Below are 19,672 nucleotides of genomic sequence, written 5' to 3' on the forward strand. Positions count from 1 at the left end.
AGAGAGACAGAATCCCAAGCAGGCTCTGACGTGGGGCTCAGACTCAAGAATCGTGAGATCATAACTTGAGCCCAAATCAAAAGCCGGATGCTTAACCAACTGAGCCACCCAAGTGCCTGACCCACCATCTGAACCATTTTTAAGAGTGTAGTATAGCTAAGTAGTGCTAAGTATATTTACATTGTTGTGAAGCAGATATCCAGAGCTTTTTCATCTTCCAGAACTGAAACTTTGTAACCACAAAACAGTTCCCCATTTTCTGCTCTTCCCAGCCACTGATCATGGTCATTCTTTCTATATCTATGAATTTCGTTACATTAGATACTTCATATAAGTGAAGTCATACAGTATTTTTCCTGTCGTGACTGGCTTATTTCACCTGGCATAGTGTCCAAGTTCATCCACGTAGCACATGCCAGAATTCCCTTCCTTTTTAAGGCTGTATTGTATTCCACTGTGTATATCTACCACATTTTGTTTTATTTGTGCATCAATAGATATTTGGGTTGCTTTTACCTCTTGGCTACTATAAATAGTGCTGTGAATATGTGATATGTGCACATATCTCTTGGAGACCCTGTTTTCACTTCTCTTGGATATTTACCTAGAAGTAGGGTTACTGGATCATATGGTCGTTCTATTTTTAATTTTTTGAGGACTTGCCGTACTTTTTTTAATAGCAGTTGCACCATTTTCAATCCAACCAATAACACACAAGGGTTCCAGCTTCTCCATATCCCCACCAACACTTATTATTCTGCTTTCTGATTTAGGGTTTTGTTGGTTTGTTGGTAATAGCTGGCCTAATGACTGTTAGGTGGTATCTCATCGTGTTTTTGATTTGTATTTCCCTGAGATTTAGTTATGTTGAGCGTCTTTTCATTATGCTTGTTGGTTATGATTGGTATATCATCTTTGGAAAAATGTTCCAAGTCCTTTGCCCAAATTTTTAGTCAGGTTATTGAGTTTTTTGTGGTTGAGTTACAGTTTTTTATATATTCTGAATGTTAACCTTTTATTACATACATGATGTGCTAATATTTTATCCCATTCGATAGGTTGATTTTTTTACCCTGTTGATGGTATCCTTTGATGGACAAAAATTTTGAAGTTTAATGAAGCCCCCCACCATTTATCTATTTTTGCTTTTGTTTCCTATGTTTTGGGTATCATATCTGTGGAATCATTGCCCACTCCAAAGTCATGAAGCTTTTTCCTTATGTTTTCTTCTAGGAGTTTTATAGTTTGGGGTCTTAAACATTCAGATCTTAAATCCATTTTGAGTTAATATTTGTTTAGGATATATTTGTTAATATAGTTTAGAATAAGGGTCCAGTGTCATCCTTTTGTATATGGGTATTGAATTTTCTCAGCATCAGTTGTTGAAGAGACTTCTTTCCCACCATGCAGTTATTTAAGGAGAGAGGAGAGAGAGTGATGAGACAAGGAACAGATAATTATTTGGGGAAAAAATAATGCTAAAATGTTTTTTCCTTGTTTAGTGCTACATAGAGAAAGGTATCTATAAGTCTTTGCTTGTGTGATATGTTTACAAGAATTATGGAGAATCTGTTTCCTTGACTTAGAGTTGAATTATTATTTATATTCATGTGGAGAAAAAAAATCAAGGTATTACAGTAATACAGTATTCTCTTTGGCTCTGAAGAGACCAACTTTGCAGAAATCCAGGGTCTCTGGAATCCAGAAGTTGTTGGCAGGTTGGTGGTGGGGGGAAGGAAACCCTTTTAATGGCAAACTAATGAGGCCCTGAACTCCCAGAAGCAAACAGACACGGAGGAGAAAAAGAGCCAAGGACTCAAAGAGGCTGTATTCTGTGTACTCTGATGGCTTGATCCACAGTGGAGGCAGCAACATCTCAGAGGGAGTGTGACCATCTCCAGAGGCAGAGGAGAACAGGGAAAATTAGCACAGAAGAGCCAGAAAGCAGAGGCATGGGGGTTAGCAGCACTGACATGAGCAGTAGACCTTGAAGAAGGGGTCCTGACTGAAGGTACTCAGCACTGTGGCCTGGTGGTGGAGGGTAAAGGGGGTAGGGGGGCACAGAACCATTTTCCCTTCACCTGAAGTGTTAGCCTTCAACTAGCTTAAAAAAAAAAAAATAGACTTTCCAGAAAAACTCAGTCCATAGGAACTCTGAATAACTAACTGGGGAAGGAAGTGTGTGTGTGTGTGTGTGTGTGTGTGTGTGTGTGTAGCTTTTTGACTAATGTGGTAACATTTCTCAGAGTTGCTAAAACTTTACAGATATCTAATTCTCTTGTTAAAATCCCTGGGCTTTGAATAGGATTATAGAAATCTTATTTGTATCTTTATTCCTTTCCTTTTTTCAGTAAGTATTAAGTATCTGTGTGTTACTCATTGTGAGGGATACAAATATGCATCCTTCCGTCAGGGTTATAATGCAATAGAGAAGACAAATGTTTACAAATAATAGTAATAATGATAATAATACAAAAGGTTGTCTTTTTAGATAACCTTTTGAGGTTATCTAAAGGAAGAGGAAGGTCTTTTTAAGGATGGAGAAACTGAGAGCTGAATATTATGTAGTTTATAGGTCTAGGTCCTTGATCATATTACATCTTATGGAAATGACAAAAGACTTCAAAACCGTAATTCTGTAGACCATATTAGCATGAATAGCAACTGTAGAATGTTTGATTCTACTGCTCTCCTACTATACTAGATCTCTCTTTGAGCTATTTACACACAGTAAAAATACCTCTGAAAATAAATATGGAAATGTATAAATGCTTGTTATCCACATCATTTGACTAAACTGGGACAGTAGATACTCTGACAGAAATGTAATACCTTTCATTGGAATACCATTCTGTGGTATACAAAATAGTCTCACATAATACTACAGGAATAGTGTGAATCTTAAACATTTAATCTTTTCTTTCTTTGAAGATTCTCACTTTTTAGTTTATGAGAATGTAGCACATAATCCTGTATGGTGAGAAAATAGAGATAGAGGCATGGGCTAAAAGACATTATTTAGGAGAGCTATTCATTCTGTGCACAGGGCAACTGAGAGACTTGAACTTTGCTGAGGGCGAGTATCTCATCTGTTCTTCTGGAGTTCAGCCAGATTTGACTGACAGTGTTCCTCCAGGCCAAAAACCACTGATCCTTAAATTTTAAAACAGGTGGTAAAGGGTAAAGTTCTACCAGAAAATCTCAATTTAGTGCATCAGTTGCAAAACTGTAATAAAACATACATACATGTGTGTTTATGTTTGAGTTTATGTTCAAATACCGATTGCATTATGAGTGGCCCATTACAAAGCCACTAGAAAAATTATTCTGAAGAAGGATTTGAGTAACTGTGGCTTTTTTTTCTATCATGGGACTTGTATCTTAACTCTGACTGTGTACCTATATTCTTCATGTCTTAATGTTCTCCTTTGCCTTCCATGAATTTTCCTTTATTGAGGTATAATTGGCATGCAGTAAGCCATTCATATTTGAATTTTACACTGTAAGTTTTGACTCATGACATCATCACCACAGTCAAGAAAATGTCATTGCCACTTGTCTCATGCCCCTTTGTCAGTCTCTTCTCTACCCACTGCACCCTGTGCCTTTCTTGGCCTGAAACCCCACAGAAATTGAAGTTCTGAATGTGTAGTACAAGGTAGCTTTGTTGGTGCTCGACAGCTTCCTGGGCCACATCAAGTGTGGTTGGCCAATGCTTTCCAAATTATAGTGAAGAGTGAAGCTTTTCTTTAAAAAAAAATAATAACTTTCAGTTCATAGCTGTCTGATGCTTATATAAAGGACAGTAAAAATGGGTTACTAGAAAAATGAAATGAAAAAGAAGTCATGAATGCAAGTCTCAATTTTTTTTTTCTTTAGACCAGCAGATATAAAATTTCTCTGTCAAATTTTAAGTTTATAAGTTCTTGTTCTTAATATCTGCACTGATTTCATTGCAGATTGACAGCAAAATCTCATGATTACATAGGCTATGCTGAGTAGGCAACCCTGCTTTTCTCCCTGTGTGTTTCACTGGGTATAAAGATCTCTTGGGCATGCTTTTAGAGTTTCCTACTTGGACTGTTCTGCAACTTCTGGCAGCTACTTTCACTTAAGAAATGATAGAAAACTAACAGTTGTTGGGTACTCTCTAAATGCCAGCCAGTATATAAAACATTCTTCTATGAGGCTAGTTGTGAGCTTGTCATATATGGCCTTAATTATGTTGAGGGACACTTCTGTACTCCCTTTGTTGAGAGGTTTTTGGATTTGTTTTGTTTTTTTATCATGAGTGTATGTTGAATTTTGTCAAATGCTTTTTCTGTATCTATTGAGATAATCATCTGATTTTTATCCTCCATGTTGGTAATGTGGTGTATCACTTAAATTTGTAGATGTTGAACCAACCTTGCATCCCTGGAACAAATCTAACTCTGATCATGCTGTATAATCCTTGTTGAATTCAGCTTGCAAATATTTAGTTGAAGACTTTTTCATCTGTGCTTGTCAAGGATGTTGTGAGTAGCTTTCTTTGCTTATAGTGTCCTTGTTTGATTTTGGTGTCAGTGTGATGCTGGCCTCTTAAATTTTGGATGTGTTCCTTCCTCTTCTTTTTTTTTTGGAAGAGCTTGAGAAGGGTTGATATTAATTAAATGTTTGGTGGAATTCACCAGTGAAGCCATATGCCCTAGACTTTTGTTTGGTTGGAGGTTTTTGATTACTGACTCATTCTCCATACTAGTAGTTGTACTCACACTAGTACAATCTTTCAGAGTGTCTATTTTTTCATGATTCAGTCTTGGCAAAGCATTTGTATTTTTTCTTTCTGAGTAATCCTCAGAACAACTCTAAAGTATGGGTGTATTAGCCCCAGTGGGGGGTTGAATTAACTCACTTATATGTATGCATTTAGTTAAATGTTTCTGAATCCTTGCTATGGGCAGGCTTGTCCTAGGCTCTGGGGAGGCAACAGGAAGCAGAGCAGACAAAACCCCCTGTTCTTGAGGGACCTACATCTTTTCTGGGGGGAGACAACATAAACAAGTAAATGAAACACATTAGATGGTGATCGATAAGGTAGAGAGAAATAAACTAGAGAAAGGTATAGGGGACAGGAGGTGGGGATTGCACCTTTAAATAGGGTGGTTAGAGAAGTCTTCACTGCCATGACATTTGGGCAGAGATCTGAAGGGGCTGAAGCAGGGAGAAGCACTCAGAGCTAATAGCAATGGTAAAGGTCCTGGAGTTTTTTGAGATGGTCACTGATATGAAAGACCTTTCTCCCACCTAGTAAATGGCTCATCTGGGTTTGAATTCAAATTTGGCCTTTTCTGTTATGCTTTCTAGCTTTTATTCACTATCCATGCTCCTGATTTAAAGATGCCTAAATCCAAATAAAGTGGAAATCCATTTGGGAGTGGGAATGTAATTTATGTGTGTTAGGGAGTTAGATGGAAAACCTACTCTCTGTGTGATCTTGCTTTTGATTATGTCTGGATATTTTCCAAGACTTTGAGTATCTTACTCCTAAGGGTACAAAATTGATGAGTTTTGTAGTTGAGTTTCCATTTTTAAGTGGATGAAATTTCTCTAGAGGATATAGAAAGCCAGACAAAATCAGGGAAAGAATTTTCAAAGAACAGATGATTAAAGCTTCAGAAAGAAGGCATTGCTTTTGTTTAAGCACTTTGAAGTTAAGGATTGTGTAAGTCCTTCCCTACCATTAGTGACCTGGTGCTTAACAGACAGCTCTCCTCGGCATTGACTGGAGCCTTTGCTGGGACTCTCTTCTCATCTGGCTGCTCTCCCTGCCCAAGACTTCCCTTCTGCACATGCCGACAGCTCTGACCCAGACCCTTTACCTGTGGTTCCAAAAGAGGACTTCAGCTACCTCCATTTTGATCTCAGTCAATTACTTTCTAATTGATTAGGTTCTTCTTGCCAGCTTATCTCAAAACTCAGGCAAAAGATCCTGTGGGCTAAGCATCCTATGATGGGAATGGAAACTACCTCCTCAAACAATACAGACTGCCCTGAGTCAGCAAGACCCCTTGCAACTGACCCCATGATGGATGGACCTGTTGACCTTTACTGCCCACCACCCTTCATCCCACATTTTCCTTATATAAACCTAGATGTATTTTCAGCACCTTGGAGATGGTTAAGACATTAGTCTGCTGTCTTCCTGGTGTTGGCCTCACTGAAGTAAATTCCTTTCTTGTTTCACTGCCATTCCTCTCTCTGCCTTTGGATTTTGTCAGTGGTGAGTGGTTGAACCTTGTCTGTTTAGGACCCCTCGCACCAGGTACTCTTGCCCCTCTGCATCCTGATTACAGTCCTGGCTGTTGAACCTTAGATTCTTTGCCCTGTCACCTCCTCCAGCAGCCCCAGATTGGGTTGGGGAGGAGGAGGAGCGGTATGTTGTCATTCATGATTGTTAGGGTGCACTGTTCTCAACTGAGCTTGAGGGCTGAAATTGGCAGAGCAGGTATTCATATGTCTATTTAACAGATGAGAAATGTGAAGCTTAGAGACATTAAATAATTTGTTCAAGCTAATCATCCCCCAGTTAAACCATTATAGATATTTGAACCAAAGTCATTGGTTTCCATATTCCCTGATTGCTGCTACGTGGTTTCTTTTTTTCAGCCTGATTTTGGATAAACAAGCTTTTGTGGATTGGTCATGATTTTGTTGTATGGAATTTATTATATGGCTCCTATGGAAATTGTAGAATTTTAAATAATACAGAATTGGCTTCATGTTTTTGATGATTGGGGGACTAATTGATGTCATTTTTTTTTAAGATTTTATTTTTGGGGAGCTTGGGTGGCTCAGTCGGTAAATCATCTGGCTCTTAATTTTGGCTCAGGTCACAGTCTGTGAGATCAAGCCTCGCATTGGGCTCTGCACTGACAGCCTGGAGACTGCTTGGGATGCTTTCCCTCTGTCTCTCTGCCCCTGCTGCTTCTCTTTCTCTCTCTCAGAATAAACTTAAAAAAAAAAAAAAACTTAAAGATTTTATTTTTAAATAATCTCTACACCCAGTGTGGCGCTCAAATTTACAACTCTGAGATCAGGAGTCCAATGCTCTATTGACTGAGACAGCCAGGAGCTCCTGATGTCATTTGATTTTTACAGTGTCTTGCTAATTTTCTTTAAATGGGAAGGTAGATTTCCCATATACCCCCGCCTCCACACACGTGTAGCCTCCCATACTATCAACATCCCTCACCAAAGTGTTATATTTCAGTTGATAAACCTACATTAATACATTATTCACCCATAGTCCATACTTTACATTGGAGTTCACTCTTTGTTGTATTTTCTATGGGTTGCATAAATGTATAATGACATGTATCTATCATTGTGATATCATACAGATTATCTTAACTGCACTAAAAATCCTCTGTGCTCTACCTGTTCTTCCCCCTCCCCACCACTTCCCATGTCTTACTGATTTGTTTGTTTGTTTGTTTTAAACGTTTTTAATGTTTATTTATTTTTGAAGGAGAGAGAGACAGAGCTGAGCAGGGGAGGGGCAGAAAGAGGGAGACACAGAATCTGAAGTAGGCTCCAGGCTCCTAGAGCTGTCAGCACAGAGCCTGACGCAGGCTTGAACCCACGAACTGTGTGAGATCATAACCTGAGCAGAAGTCAGACGCTTAACTGACTGAGCCATCCAGGTACTCTCTTACTTCTTTTTTTATTTTTATTTATTTATTTATTTTGAGAGACAGCGCAAGCAAAGGAACATGAGCAGGGGAGGGGCAGAGAGAGAAGGAGAGGAAGAATCCCAAGCAGGCTATGCACGGTCAGCGCAAAGCCTAATGCAGACTCATTCCCATGAACTATGAGATCATATCATGACCTCAGCTGAAAGCAAGAGTTGGATACTTAACCAACTGAGCCTCCCAGGCACCCTTCTCTTACTTCTTATACCTACATCTGACTACGTTTTGTTGTGGTCAGGCTGCCAGGCTGAGTGCATCTGGACTGAACACTGACTTTCAGAGGGGCAACTTTAATTACAGCTCTCCTTTTCTCCATCTTCCTTTAAGCACTGTTTATTTCTTTTCTTTAAAGAATGTCATGGTTTGATTCATAATGACTATTCCGGAAGTCAGTCTTGAGTCATCGGAGTTATTTAGTCTGTCATCTTGAGTGCATGTGTGTGTCAGTGTGGTGGTATTCATTTTGGATATTTGGAGAACATAAGATATAGTAATCTTGATTCCACAACTAAAATCAACTCAAAAGAGGTTTCCAACAGGACAAAAAACAGCAAGATAATGCTAATAGGCATATGTGCTGTACACCTGCATCAGGAACCAAAAGCAGCTGAGGCCAGGATTCGAAGTTTTTCTACACTTAATGGTAGATGAGACATAACATGAGCAGAGGGCTTGGGAATGGGGGAGAGGCCTGGTCTTGATGTTAATGTTAGAGTTACAGCAGCAACAGGGGCTTATTATCAATCATTCGTTTTCCCTAATCATTTTAGCTCTGTTCTTTTTGTAAGGTTTTAGGATTCATGTACATGAATGAGAGCTACTAGTTAACCAGGTTTTATTCATCCTGTGAGGAGGTTGGATTAGAACTTTTGATAATGAGTCAGTACCATTACCATTCAGTTTAAGGTTAAGGAACAAAGCTCCTGGTCTCAGATTACAATCTAGTAGGGATAGGCACAATAAGCCCTTTCTTCCCTTTCCCCTCTCCCTCCTTTTCTTTCTTTTCCTTTCCTTTCTCTATTTATTTATATTGAGGTGTAATTGACATATAGCATTATATTAGTTTCAAATGTATAACGTAATGATTAAGTATTTGCATATAGTGCACAATGATCACCACAGTAAGTCTAGTTAACATCTGTCCCATTTATCTTGATATGTGAGAGCATATGATAAATATCCTAAAGAGACAGGGACAGAGCGATCAGTACTCACACCCTTAAGTAGGAAGAAAAGTACTCTCTAACAAGGGTTTATGACCACCCCAAACAAGGGTACTCATTTCTGTTACTGCTTCACACTTTCTGACACTGTGGTTTGATCTTGACTCATATGTCCAAGTTCCTTGAACACGGGTTAAACCTCTCAGAATACCATATGATCTCGTAACTGTCAGTGCACTGAGCATATTGTCTAATCAGTGACCATTACTTGTCTCCCATAATGAACCTAATCTCATTAAAACCAGCGAAACTGTGGCTTCTTCTTGTTCCCTGAGGCACAAGTGCCTGACATGTACTAGCAGGTGGTGCTTCTTTGTTATCCCCATCCCTGGGAATGTCCTCTCCCTCCTTTTCTGCTTTGTGAGCACAGCCAGTTGAGACTCAACATTAGTCCCTTATCCCCTAAAGCCATCCCTGCAGCTTCTCTGTGCCCTGGCTCCTTGCAAACACTGCCTCGACTATTTCTCAGAATACTGTGATGTGTTTTGTATGTATCTCACAGTCTAGGGAGGTACTCAGGGGAAGGGGCTGTGCCTTGTTCAGCCTTCTGTGCCTTGTGCCCATACAGTTAGTTACACGGTAGTCATTGGGTACATATTTGCTAAAATGAAAATGAAGGGAAGTTTCTGGTTTACAGGTTATTTGTTTGCCACTCACCCCTCTGTTTTAGTGGTACAAACTGGGTAATGATAAGTTAACATTTGCATTGGCACAGAAGTTAATTTTTACTGTTTTACATTCTTAACAAATGCAATTTCTCTGAATTATGATACTTCACTTTTTAAGTAAGGGTGCTTCATATATTTTTAAACTACTGTTTAGCATTTCTGGGAACTTACAATGCAGGAGTTAAAAAATGAAAAGCTGTTTTTTCTGGGAAATGAAATCGTATCCATCTATTTTTCCTTCTTACCAAATCACTGTTGAATGCACTTATGAGCTTGTACATGTTTTGACACTGTGGGGAAGTATATCATAAATTGCCAGTAAGTCACCAATAATTTCTAATTGTGAGTCAGTTTTTAACAAAGTACATTCTTTGCACTTAGGTATGTAAACACTTGTTTCGTGTGTATCTGACCCATATACCCCATCCTATTTTGTTTTATACTCTCTAAATAGAAACATTTTTATTTTGAAATAGTTTTGCAGTGTTAAAGCTAACACTATAACTTGGTAGTATGATAAGATCCTGGCCACATGGATATGAAATGTCTTTGCTTTCCTGCACCCCCATTAGCCAGAAGGCTTAATGCTCTGGCTGAACTCTAAAAAGCATCTCTGCTGTCATAAGTATGATGAATGTTTGTGTTACTTCATAAAATGTAAATGAGTTTTTAATCTATTTCTCAAGAAACATGATGATGTAGGGGTATCCTTTCTTCCTCAAGAATAAATCAAATCTTAAATTTCATGTTAGTATCTGGATTCATTATCCCATTTCACCTTTTTTGGTATGCATTCGTGGGATTTTGCAGGCATTTTTGTGTCGAAGTGTTGTATATTTATGGTTCTGATTTTTATCATTTCAGCTAACACTCTGAGATGATAGAGAATTTTGTAACAAAAGCACCTTGTTTGACTTTTTTTTATTTTTATTTAATTTATTTTTTTTTCCAGTATATGAAATTTATTGTCAAATTGGTTTCCATACAACACCCAGTGCTCATCCCAAAAGGTGTCCTCCTCATTACTCATCACCCACCCTCTCCTCCCTCCCACCCCCCATCAACCCTCAGTTTGTTCTCAGTTTTTAAGAGTCTCTTATGCTTTGGCTTTCTCCCACTCTAACCTCTTTTTTTTTTTTTTTTTTCCTTCCCCTCCCCCATGGGTTTCTGTTAAGTTTCTCAGGATCCACATAAGAGTGAAAACATATGGTATCTTTCTCTGTATGGCTTATTTCACTTAGCATAACACTCTCCAGTTCCATCCACGTTGCTACAAAGGGCCATATTTCATTCTTTCTCATTGCCACGTAGACTTTTTTTTTTTTTTAAGCCCAATGTGGGGCTTGAACTCATGACCCTGAGATCAAGACCTGAACTGAGATCAAAAGTCAGACGCTTAACTGACTGAGCCACTCAGGTACCCCGCCTTGTTTGACTTTTTACATTTATGATTTCATTTAATCTTTGTGTAGCCAAGTTATTATCCCATTTTGTAGTTGCTAAAGCTGAATACACTGAACCAAGATGTTACATCTAGTAAGTGGTACAATTAAGACTGTAAACCAGGGACTTTTTACCTGTAGTCAGGGCACCTTCCACCATTGTATGGTGTTTCCATGCATATTGAACTTATTACTAGCCTAAAGCTGTGGTTTTCAGCTATGTTAAATACATTTACATTTTTTATTCATGTTTAATATACATACAAAAGAGTGCACAAATCTTTTTTTATTTTTTTTTTAATGTTTTACTTATTCTTGAGAGAGAGAGAGACAGAGCATGAGTGAGGGAGGGACAATGAGAGAGAGGGGCACAGAACCCAAAGCAGACTCCAGGCTCTGAGCTGTCAACACAGAGCCCGATGTGGGGCTTAAACTCATGAGCCATGAGATCATGACCTGAACCTAAGTCAGATGTTCAACCAGCTAAGCCACCCAGGCACCCCAAGAGTACACAAATCTTAAGTACACAGGTTGATGAATTTTCACAAAGTGAACACATAAATTGAACTGTTTTGAATATGAATTAATATTAAAGTGAATTTAACATTGAGTATGTAAGACCTCTTGATTCTAAATAAATATATTTATTTTCAAACTTCTATTACACTTTCCCCAGTACTAATTTGATTGTTTAAGTGGACTTCTAATTTCCTAGTTTGTTCATTTGTTTGAGAAGCATTTACTGAGAGTCTTCTCTCTGGCAGGCATGTGCATAGGTGTGGGGAGATTCACCACTTGTAATAAACTTCCTTTTGGACTCTAATAAGGAATCAGGCAACAGATTGTGTGGTGTTAAACTCCATTTCAGGAGTACTGAGTGCCAGGCCTTATGGGAGCATGAGTGTCTAGTCTGAGAAACTTAGGGAAAATATCACAGAGAAAATGACATCTAAGTCCTGCCAGATGAATGAGAATCATCCAGAGATGCCATTGTAGACAGGAAGAGCAGAGGGAGGAGCAGGTAGGATACTGAGATGTAGCACGTAGGTCCCCATAACTGGCTTAGAGCATGTGAAGTGTGTAGTGTACCTGGGGAATGCAGAGTGGGAGCAGGGACATCTAGATGAGGAAGGATCTTTTGTCAGCCTGAGACTACTTTTATTGTTACTTAAGTTTCCTTGGCTACAAATAACAAGAATTGACTCTGGCAAACAGGCTAAAAAGGAATTTATTGGAAAGATAGCAGGGTGGCTCAGAGAACGAAAGGGCCAAACATCCAGGTCTCTGAGAGAATAAACAACTAGAGCAACTCTGAGCATCTCAGCAGAACAACCTGTGCAATTTCTCTGTAGGATAATATCATTAGTTGACTTGTTCTACTTCCTAAGGATTATTCTCTATTCAGATTTCTAATTTTCAAAACATAGAATCTGATTAGCTTAGTTCAGGTCCAGTGCCTAAACCAGGACCAGTCACTGTGGCCAGGGTTAAGAACAAACACTGTCTAATCAGTTGCCTGTTACGTGGTCAGGAGAGCTAGCTCTGAAACAGAGAGTGGAGGGAGGTGGGTGTGCTGCCTCAAAAGCTACGTTGCAACAGTGTGGAAAGGGGGTGGGTTGGAGACAGTGATCATCAAGAAGTACAAGTCCAGAGACCAGTTAGAAGGCTGTTATGTTAATCCAAGTGAGAAGTGATGGCGCCAGAAGTAGGTACTGTCCACAGGGATAGAAAGAGGTGAATAGACTCAGGTATTTAAAGGCAGAAAAGAAAAGACTTTGCATTTGGACATTGTGAAGTGTGTGGACATTTGAGGAGTTGAGGATGACTCCAGTGTTTCTGGCCTTGGCCACTGAGTGAATGGGGGGACCTTGTGTGGAGAAGAGCTACTTTCAGGTGGGGAACAGGGCTTTCATTCAGTTTTGAAGTGTTGAGTTGACATACCTAAGCAGACCATGTTTAACTTGAGAATACTTGGTGCCTTCTGGGATTCCAACTTTGCCATCAGGGCCTCCTCTCTCTGACATAGAGGCACTTGCCAGCATTGTCCCTTTTTTGTCATGTCCTTGGGCAACTAGAGTCTTCCTACAATATTGCCATGGAAATTGACAAGCTTCATTCCCCTGCTGTGCCTCCTGTACTTTGGACAGTTTCAGGTCTGAGTGGATATTGGGGATTATACATTGCTCATACTCAAAAAGTCTCCCAGAGCTAGGAACATTCAGGACCAAGTGCTGTCCTTTAGGATCTTTCTTAGATATCATTGTGATTAGAAAAGTCTTGTTCTTTTATGACATTCTTTTCCTGACGTGATTTTATCTGAGTTTGAAAATACTTGAAAATTGAGGAGTTACTTGATTAAAGAGTTTAAATTATAGTTGGAAGTTTTTTAGGTAGTGTTTTAATTTTAGTAGTATTCAATGTCATAGGTTAAGTCACACCCTGACAAGTAGTTCCTTAAGATACTTTAATCAATGCTTTGCCATTAGGTAGCTTAATGGCCTCTGAAATCCTCTGGGTCAGTAATTCTCAGTGGGGCTAGAACTGTTTCCTACAGAGCAACTGGGAACTTGTGGGGTAACAAAAAATACTCCACAATGGTTTGGGGCAAGGGGCACATAGGCATTGAGTTGGCTAGGGTCAGGGATGCTGGATGCCATGGACTTTGCATCCATAGGACTTTGATGCAGGTAAAAAAGAAAAAAAAAATTATAATTATTTGAGCATAGCACCTAATTCTATTTTAGATATAATCATGGCCTACTTTTACATGATTTCAGTAGACACCAAGTTTTTCAGGAATGCTATGAAATTTGTAAATTGAGTGAAAAATGAAGTTTGCTTAAGATTTTACTATAAGTTTGGGGCGCCTGGGTGGCGCAGTCGGTTAAGCATCCGACTTCAGCCAGGTCACGATCTCGCGGTCCGTGAGTTCGAGCCCCGCATCAGGCTCTGGGCTGATGGCTCGGAGCCTGGAGCCTGTTTCCGATTCTGTGTCTCCCTCTCTCTCTGCCCCTCCCCCGTTCATGCTCTGTCTCTCTCTGTCCCCAAAATAAATAAAAAACGTTGAAAAAAAATTAAAAAAAAAAAAAGATTTTACTGTAAGTTCTACTCTCATAGGTGGTATTAATTTCTTTTTTTATCCTGTTTATAACTTCAAAGACTTTAAGATAATGATGAAAATATATTGAAAATATTAAGATAATTTTGTTTTGTTTTTTGTTTTTAATGAGAGATGGTTGGAAAACTAATGTTTTCTCAAGTGAAGTAGGGCAGACACCCCAGGGAAAGCATATGTCTGGGGATGAACATGATGAACTTGCTGGGTTATAGATGTGTTTCATAAATAAGAACCTATGAAGCTTATAGAAAGGTGGAAACATTCAGTAGCACTTGCTAGACTGGGTAAATCAAATTGGGTGAAATTACCCCAGATATTTTAAAAGTCCAGACAGGAAAAGATATGCAAAGGCATCGAATAAGTTACAAAATAGATATGTGTCCATTTAGAGAGTATTCTATGGAAAACATGTATCTGGATTTCCTTTTATCTGTGTGAGAGTTATAAAGGAAAAAGGAAGTGTGGCAGTGGATGAGTGAAAAAGGCTGGTTCTTTTAACCAGGCAGGGCACCCAAATGGTAGCTGGTAACGACATGGAACCATAGCTCCATCTGCTGGAGAGAAGCAGACCCTCTCTTGCACCGTATACAAGTAAAGTGACCCTCTCTGTATATATGTTAGTGAGCCACCCAGTATTTATTAAATACTCCTGTCTGAGAGGCAACCCCTTGCCAGGCTCTAGGGTAGCAGTAATAAAAACTTAGATACATTCCCTGCTTTCACCTCACCATGCTTAGCTGTGATAGGCTTTCTGATTTTAAGAAAAGACTTCATTTTTGCATTCTGAGTTTCTCTCTTAGATTTCTCCATGGATGACTTTTAAGAAACCACGTAACCTCTTTCTGAGCATCGTTTTCCTTATCTGTAAGATGAGAACGACTGTCTCTCCTACAGGCTCAGTTTAAACTTTATTGAATGCCTAGTGTGTATGGCAGCCATAGGCAGGAAGGGCATAAGATAAGCAGAAGCCTTCTTCTTGCCCTCACTCTGGTTAGAAAAAGAAGCTCTTATGAGATAAGTGAGAGGGCCTCATGAGAGCCCTGAGGAGGAGTGCCTGATGCAGACAGGAGAATGGGACTGGAGAGGGGTTGAGGCAGGGTTTTTTGAAGACCTTATGCTTCACTTCAGTTGTACAAGGATGTTAAAATTAGCAAGAGGAAGATGAAAAGCTCTTCCAGGCTGAGGGCTGGCATAAGCAGCAACATTGAGATGGGGGCCTACATGGCATATGTCATGGCTGGGTTGCATGAAGTGAGTGGCAGGGAGTGTCCAGAGATGAGGATTGGAGGAGGTTGGTGGGCCAGGGCATATTGGGTTTGTATTCTTCTTTAAGGGGCTTAACTTTGTGCTCAGTGCACCAGAGAGCCATTGCAGAGTTGAAGCAAGTTCTGGAGAGACACCTGGCTCCTTAGGTCACTTGTTGGCTGAGTCTCCTGGATTTGGTTAAAGGCAGAGAGTTAGGAGGCTGCAGCTGTAGACCAAGTGTGTAATCATGAGGGCTAGAATGGTAACAGGGCTAAAAATGAGAGTGAAGTAGCACAGAGGGACTAATTTAAAAATGAGTTAGGAGTTAAAATTAGCAGAAGTGGTTGGTTTGAAGGTAAGAAATCAGGGGTGACTGGGAGATTCCTAACTTGGGTGACTGGTTGGATAATGTTGCTGTACCTAAGAGAGTACATATAAAAGGAAGAGCTGGCTATGGGCATGGCAGGAGGGAGTGAGTGGTTTATTTAGTCATCTTGAGTTAGGGTGTCTCCATGAAAGCAGCCAGAAGACAATTTGATGCATGACTGCAGGTTCAAGAGAAAGGTCTGGCCGGTGTTGCTAACATGGGGGGAGTAGTGGAGCCATGAGAGATGGTGAGTCGTCAGGGAGAATGTTCATAGTGTTCACAAGCAGGGATCCAGGGTACGAATTAGGGAAGTTGCTACACCTAAAAGGCAGGCAAAGGAAGGGGATCCTACAGAGGAGACCTTGATGGGATGATTGGAAGGACAGGATAATGGCCTGGAGACCAAGGGTTTTGAGTTGAAAATGTCCAGGAGAGCACTGTTTATAAATGTCTAACGTAAGATAAGGATTGAAAAATGTGTTCTGGATTTGCTCTTGCCTAGAAGAATTTATCCAAAGAGAGGAGGAGGGGATGAGATAAAAGCGAGAAGGACTCAAGATAGACTTCTCCTAGTCACCTCCCTAGGCATGTGTGCCCCCTTTGTTCATCACAACACCCTGTTTCCTTCACAGTGCGTGATGATCAGTAAAGAATTGGGACACAAAGAAATGGCAGATGTTTGCCTCTCTGGATTTTAATTGCAATAACATAAGTTACTTTCTTGAAGAGAATTCCATATGCTGGGAATTTAGCTCACAAGACTTCCATTCTTTTACTTCTCCCAGGAGAGATTGTGGCTGCTTTCCAGGGTTTATATCTCCGGTGTAGTACTATCCCTCATGGGAATGGGGGTGGGAGGCCTCTTCTTACCCACAAACAGCCTTGTACTTCCAGTTTCCTTCTATATCCCACTCACACCCCTCAAAACAAAGTAAGTAAATCAAGGCCAGAAAAGTCCTCTGGCTGGAATTGTACATACGTTTAGTCTTGTATTTCAAGTCCAAACCCAACTCTGGTGGTCAGGCTTTAGAGTGAGCCATGGAGATGGAGCCTGTGTGGTGCCCCCAGGGGTGCTGGGCCAGAGCCCTGAAGTTTAGAGCTCACTGCCTACAGCTTGTCTTAGGTGAGCTCTTTCACCTCTCCAGACATCAGACTGCTTCCCTATAGAGTAGATGGAGTTCCAGGGTGCCTGTCACACTGCCCTTCTACTGACAGTTGCCATCTCTCAATGCTGCCAATACCCAGTCTCCATTGTTGGCATAACAAGCAAAGGTGAGGAATTGTTCTCTTGTTTTTAAAGATTAACCTCAGGTCCCATAACCAAGAAATGCTGTTATCATTCTTAAAATGACTGCTTTATAATAAATTTTTTAAGGGACTTTCTTGTAATATTCTCAATGAATCAGGGCAAGGAAGTCTTCATTCATGGAGGCGGAAGCCTGTATTAAATGCTCCTGAGTTCCTCCATCTCTACCAAAGATCCCTTGATTAGTCTTCAATGGAAACTTGGCACCCAGGAGTCCTGCGAGGTGACTCAGTTGGATGTATGAGGCCTCATTAGCATTGGCCCTGCTTCTTCTCTGCACTGTGTGTGTCAAGGATATCTGGGACAGAAGGCTATTTCCCCTACTTAGCCTGCCAGAGTTTGGCCTGCCTGCCTTTAAACTGGGCTGAGCTACCAGGAGGATAAAATAGACTAGCTGTTCAACACTGACGTGGTAAAGCATTCAGAGGAGACTTAAAAGAAGCTCTATTATTTCAAACATGTAGATACTATCAAGATCCAAAAGGGTGGAGAATATCTTTTTATGAAAGCTTCACCTCTTTCTATACTAATTATTGTTTGTTTTTCTAAATATTTTCTGCACAGCTTTCAATAAATTTGTGGATGAATTTCTTAACTTAGGTACATAAAACAACAGGATATGAGTTATGACATTTAGGGGTGTTGCCTTATTGCTTCAGAACTTTGGGGTTATCGTGTAACATACCATGTCACATGACTTGACTGAATGCAGGAAAAAAAGCCCTCAATTTGGTTTCATTGCCTTAAATATAGCTCAAGGCAACAGACACAAAATTAAGATGAGGAAGTACTATACAGTATAGGAAACAGGAGCTTTTAAAGATAATCCACTGTAATCTGGAACTGGTTGCCCAGGCCCTGATAATGAGAGAAAATAAGAGCAAAAGTACCAGAAAGGAGATTCTTTATTCTTGAGGTGAGAACAAGAGAGTGTAGAGGCACATCAGGTAAAGTGCTCGGAATATCAACTTGCTTTTGCAGAGGTGGGGCTGTGTGTGCAAAGTGATTAAGACAGAGGAGTGGAAGTCTGAGAGAAGACATCCATCGAAAAGACATTTGTCTAAACTTGCATATCCAGTAACAGGAACAGTCTTGGGTAAGTTGTAGTAGCTTTTAGCCATGCTAATTAAATTTGTCTTTTCTCTGCTGCAAAGTGTAATGGTTGTGGTTCTAACTTCCTGTGGGTGCATATTTAATTACTGAGTATATGTAAAAGTAACTTCATATTTTGTTGGTTTTAAAGTGGATGAGGAAGGGAGGCTATACCCTTATATTTGTAGAGAAAACATTAACAGTCTTGATAACGTTTTGTGCCATATGGTCCTGCAGAAGCATAGAGTGCTTTTTGTCATTTTATTACATTAAATATTTTTAACCCACATTCTGTGTAGGGTCTTAAAATAAAATAATCATATACTGTTTAGCACTGCGGTTAGTGAGTATCTGTCTTGCCATGGTATGGAAAAAGCAACTATAACTACTTGAGTTATTTATTCGTTAACCTATATAAGTCTGTAAAAACCAGCAGGCCATTTTTAAAGTGACCTTAATGCACTAAATCTACATTTGTAAAACATTTATTGAGAGGTGATTATTCACCCCAGAAGGATCTTATGCCTTACACATGATCTGCCTTACACAGTGTACTTCCTTAGAGATTTAAATGTAGTTATGAAAACATTTATTTTGCAGTCAGTCTCCAGGAACATGATAACCTTGAGAGGAACATAGCTGTGATATAAAATAGGGTGATGTGTAAGGGACTTTCTTATTTTGTATGTTACATATTTATAGATATGTTTTTTATAAACACATTGTCATGAAATAAGCAATAGTTATAGTATTAAGAGAACAGATTTATTTTTTTCAGGGACAAGAAATAAAAAGTTCTAAAGGATGATCGCTTTGCTTTGGGTCTTGCAAGTTAATAGAAATTAACTTCAAATTAACTGCCTTGCAACAACAAGGCAGTGTACATGGCTCATAGAATAAAAAATGAAAAAGATACTTTGGATAAACATACATAAAGGTGGTGTAAAAAAATTGCCCACAAATAACCAAGCATAATCAGACCAACATGAGTATACTGTCAAGTTTGGAGGCATAACCAAAAGTAGGAGTGACCTGTAATTCTCAGGGACCAGCACCATTTAGTTGATTCTTAAGTTGGGCTTTGAAGAATGAGTAAATTTCAGCATTTAAACAATGATGGGGAAGGGTATTCTTCTAGCGAGTTGGTGACATCTTCAGCAAAGGTCAGTTTTACTTCCTTGTTCAGAATCCTCCCATTGCCTTTTCACCTCGCCTGAATGGAACCTGGAATCCTTATTCTGGTCTGCAAGGGCATACTTGATATGCACCCTGCCCTTGGTTTCCTCTTTCTTTCAGATGCCATATCTCAACTGCCCCTTTCCACTAGACTCTAAGATTGATGAAGCAGGGGCTTTGTCTTCCATGTTCCCTCCTGTATCTCCAGTGCCTAGCTCTAAGTGCTCAATAAATGAGTATACAATGAATGAAAAGAATTCAAAAGACATGTGCTAGGATGTAAGATGTGTTTGCAGGATAAG

The 19,672-nt window shown here is 39.7% G+C and overlaps 1 protein-coding gene across 5 annotated transcripts in view; it reads left to right on the forward strand.

Annotated features, from left to right (window-relative positions):
- LIMS1 (LIM zinc finger domain containing 1) overlaps window positions 1-19,672 on the forward strand; it is a 155,521-nt gene that overhangs the window by 39,560 nt on the left and 96,289 nt on the right. The window contains exon 2 of one of the 5 annotated variants that reach the window (XM_060610408.2): window positions 18,084-18,198. The exons of 3 other annotated variants lie outside the window; for them this stretch is intronic. The gene's annotated coding sequence lies outside the window, so the exon portion shown is untranslated. Of the gene's footprint in view, window positions 1-17,763; window positions 18,199-19,672 lie in introns of those variants that run through there. One more of the 5 variants, XM_060610391.3, reaches the window with a different exon arrangement.

This window comes from Panthera onca, chromosome A3 (assembly GCF_046562875.1).
Source record: "Panthera onca isolate mPanOnc1 chromosome A3, mPanOnc1 haplotype 2, whole genome shotgun sequence".
NCBI lineage: Eukaryota > Metazoa > Chordata > Mammalia > Carnivora > Felidae > Panthera > Panthera onca.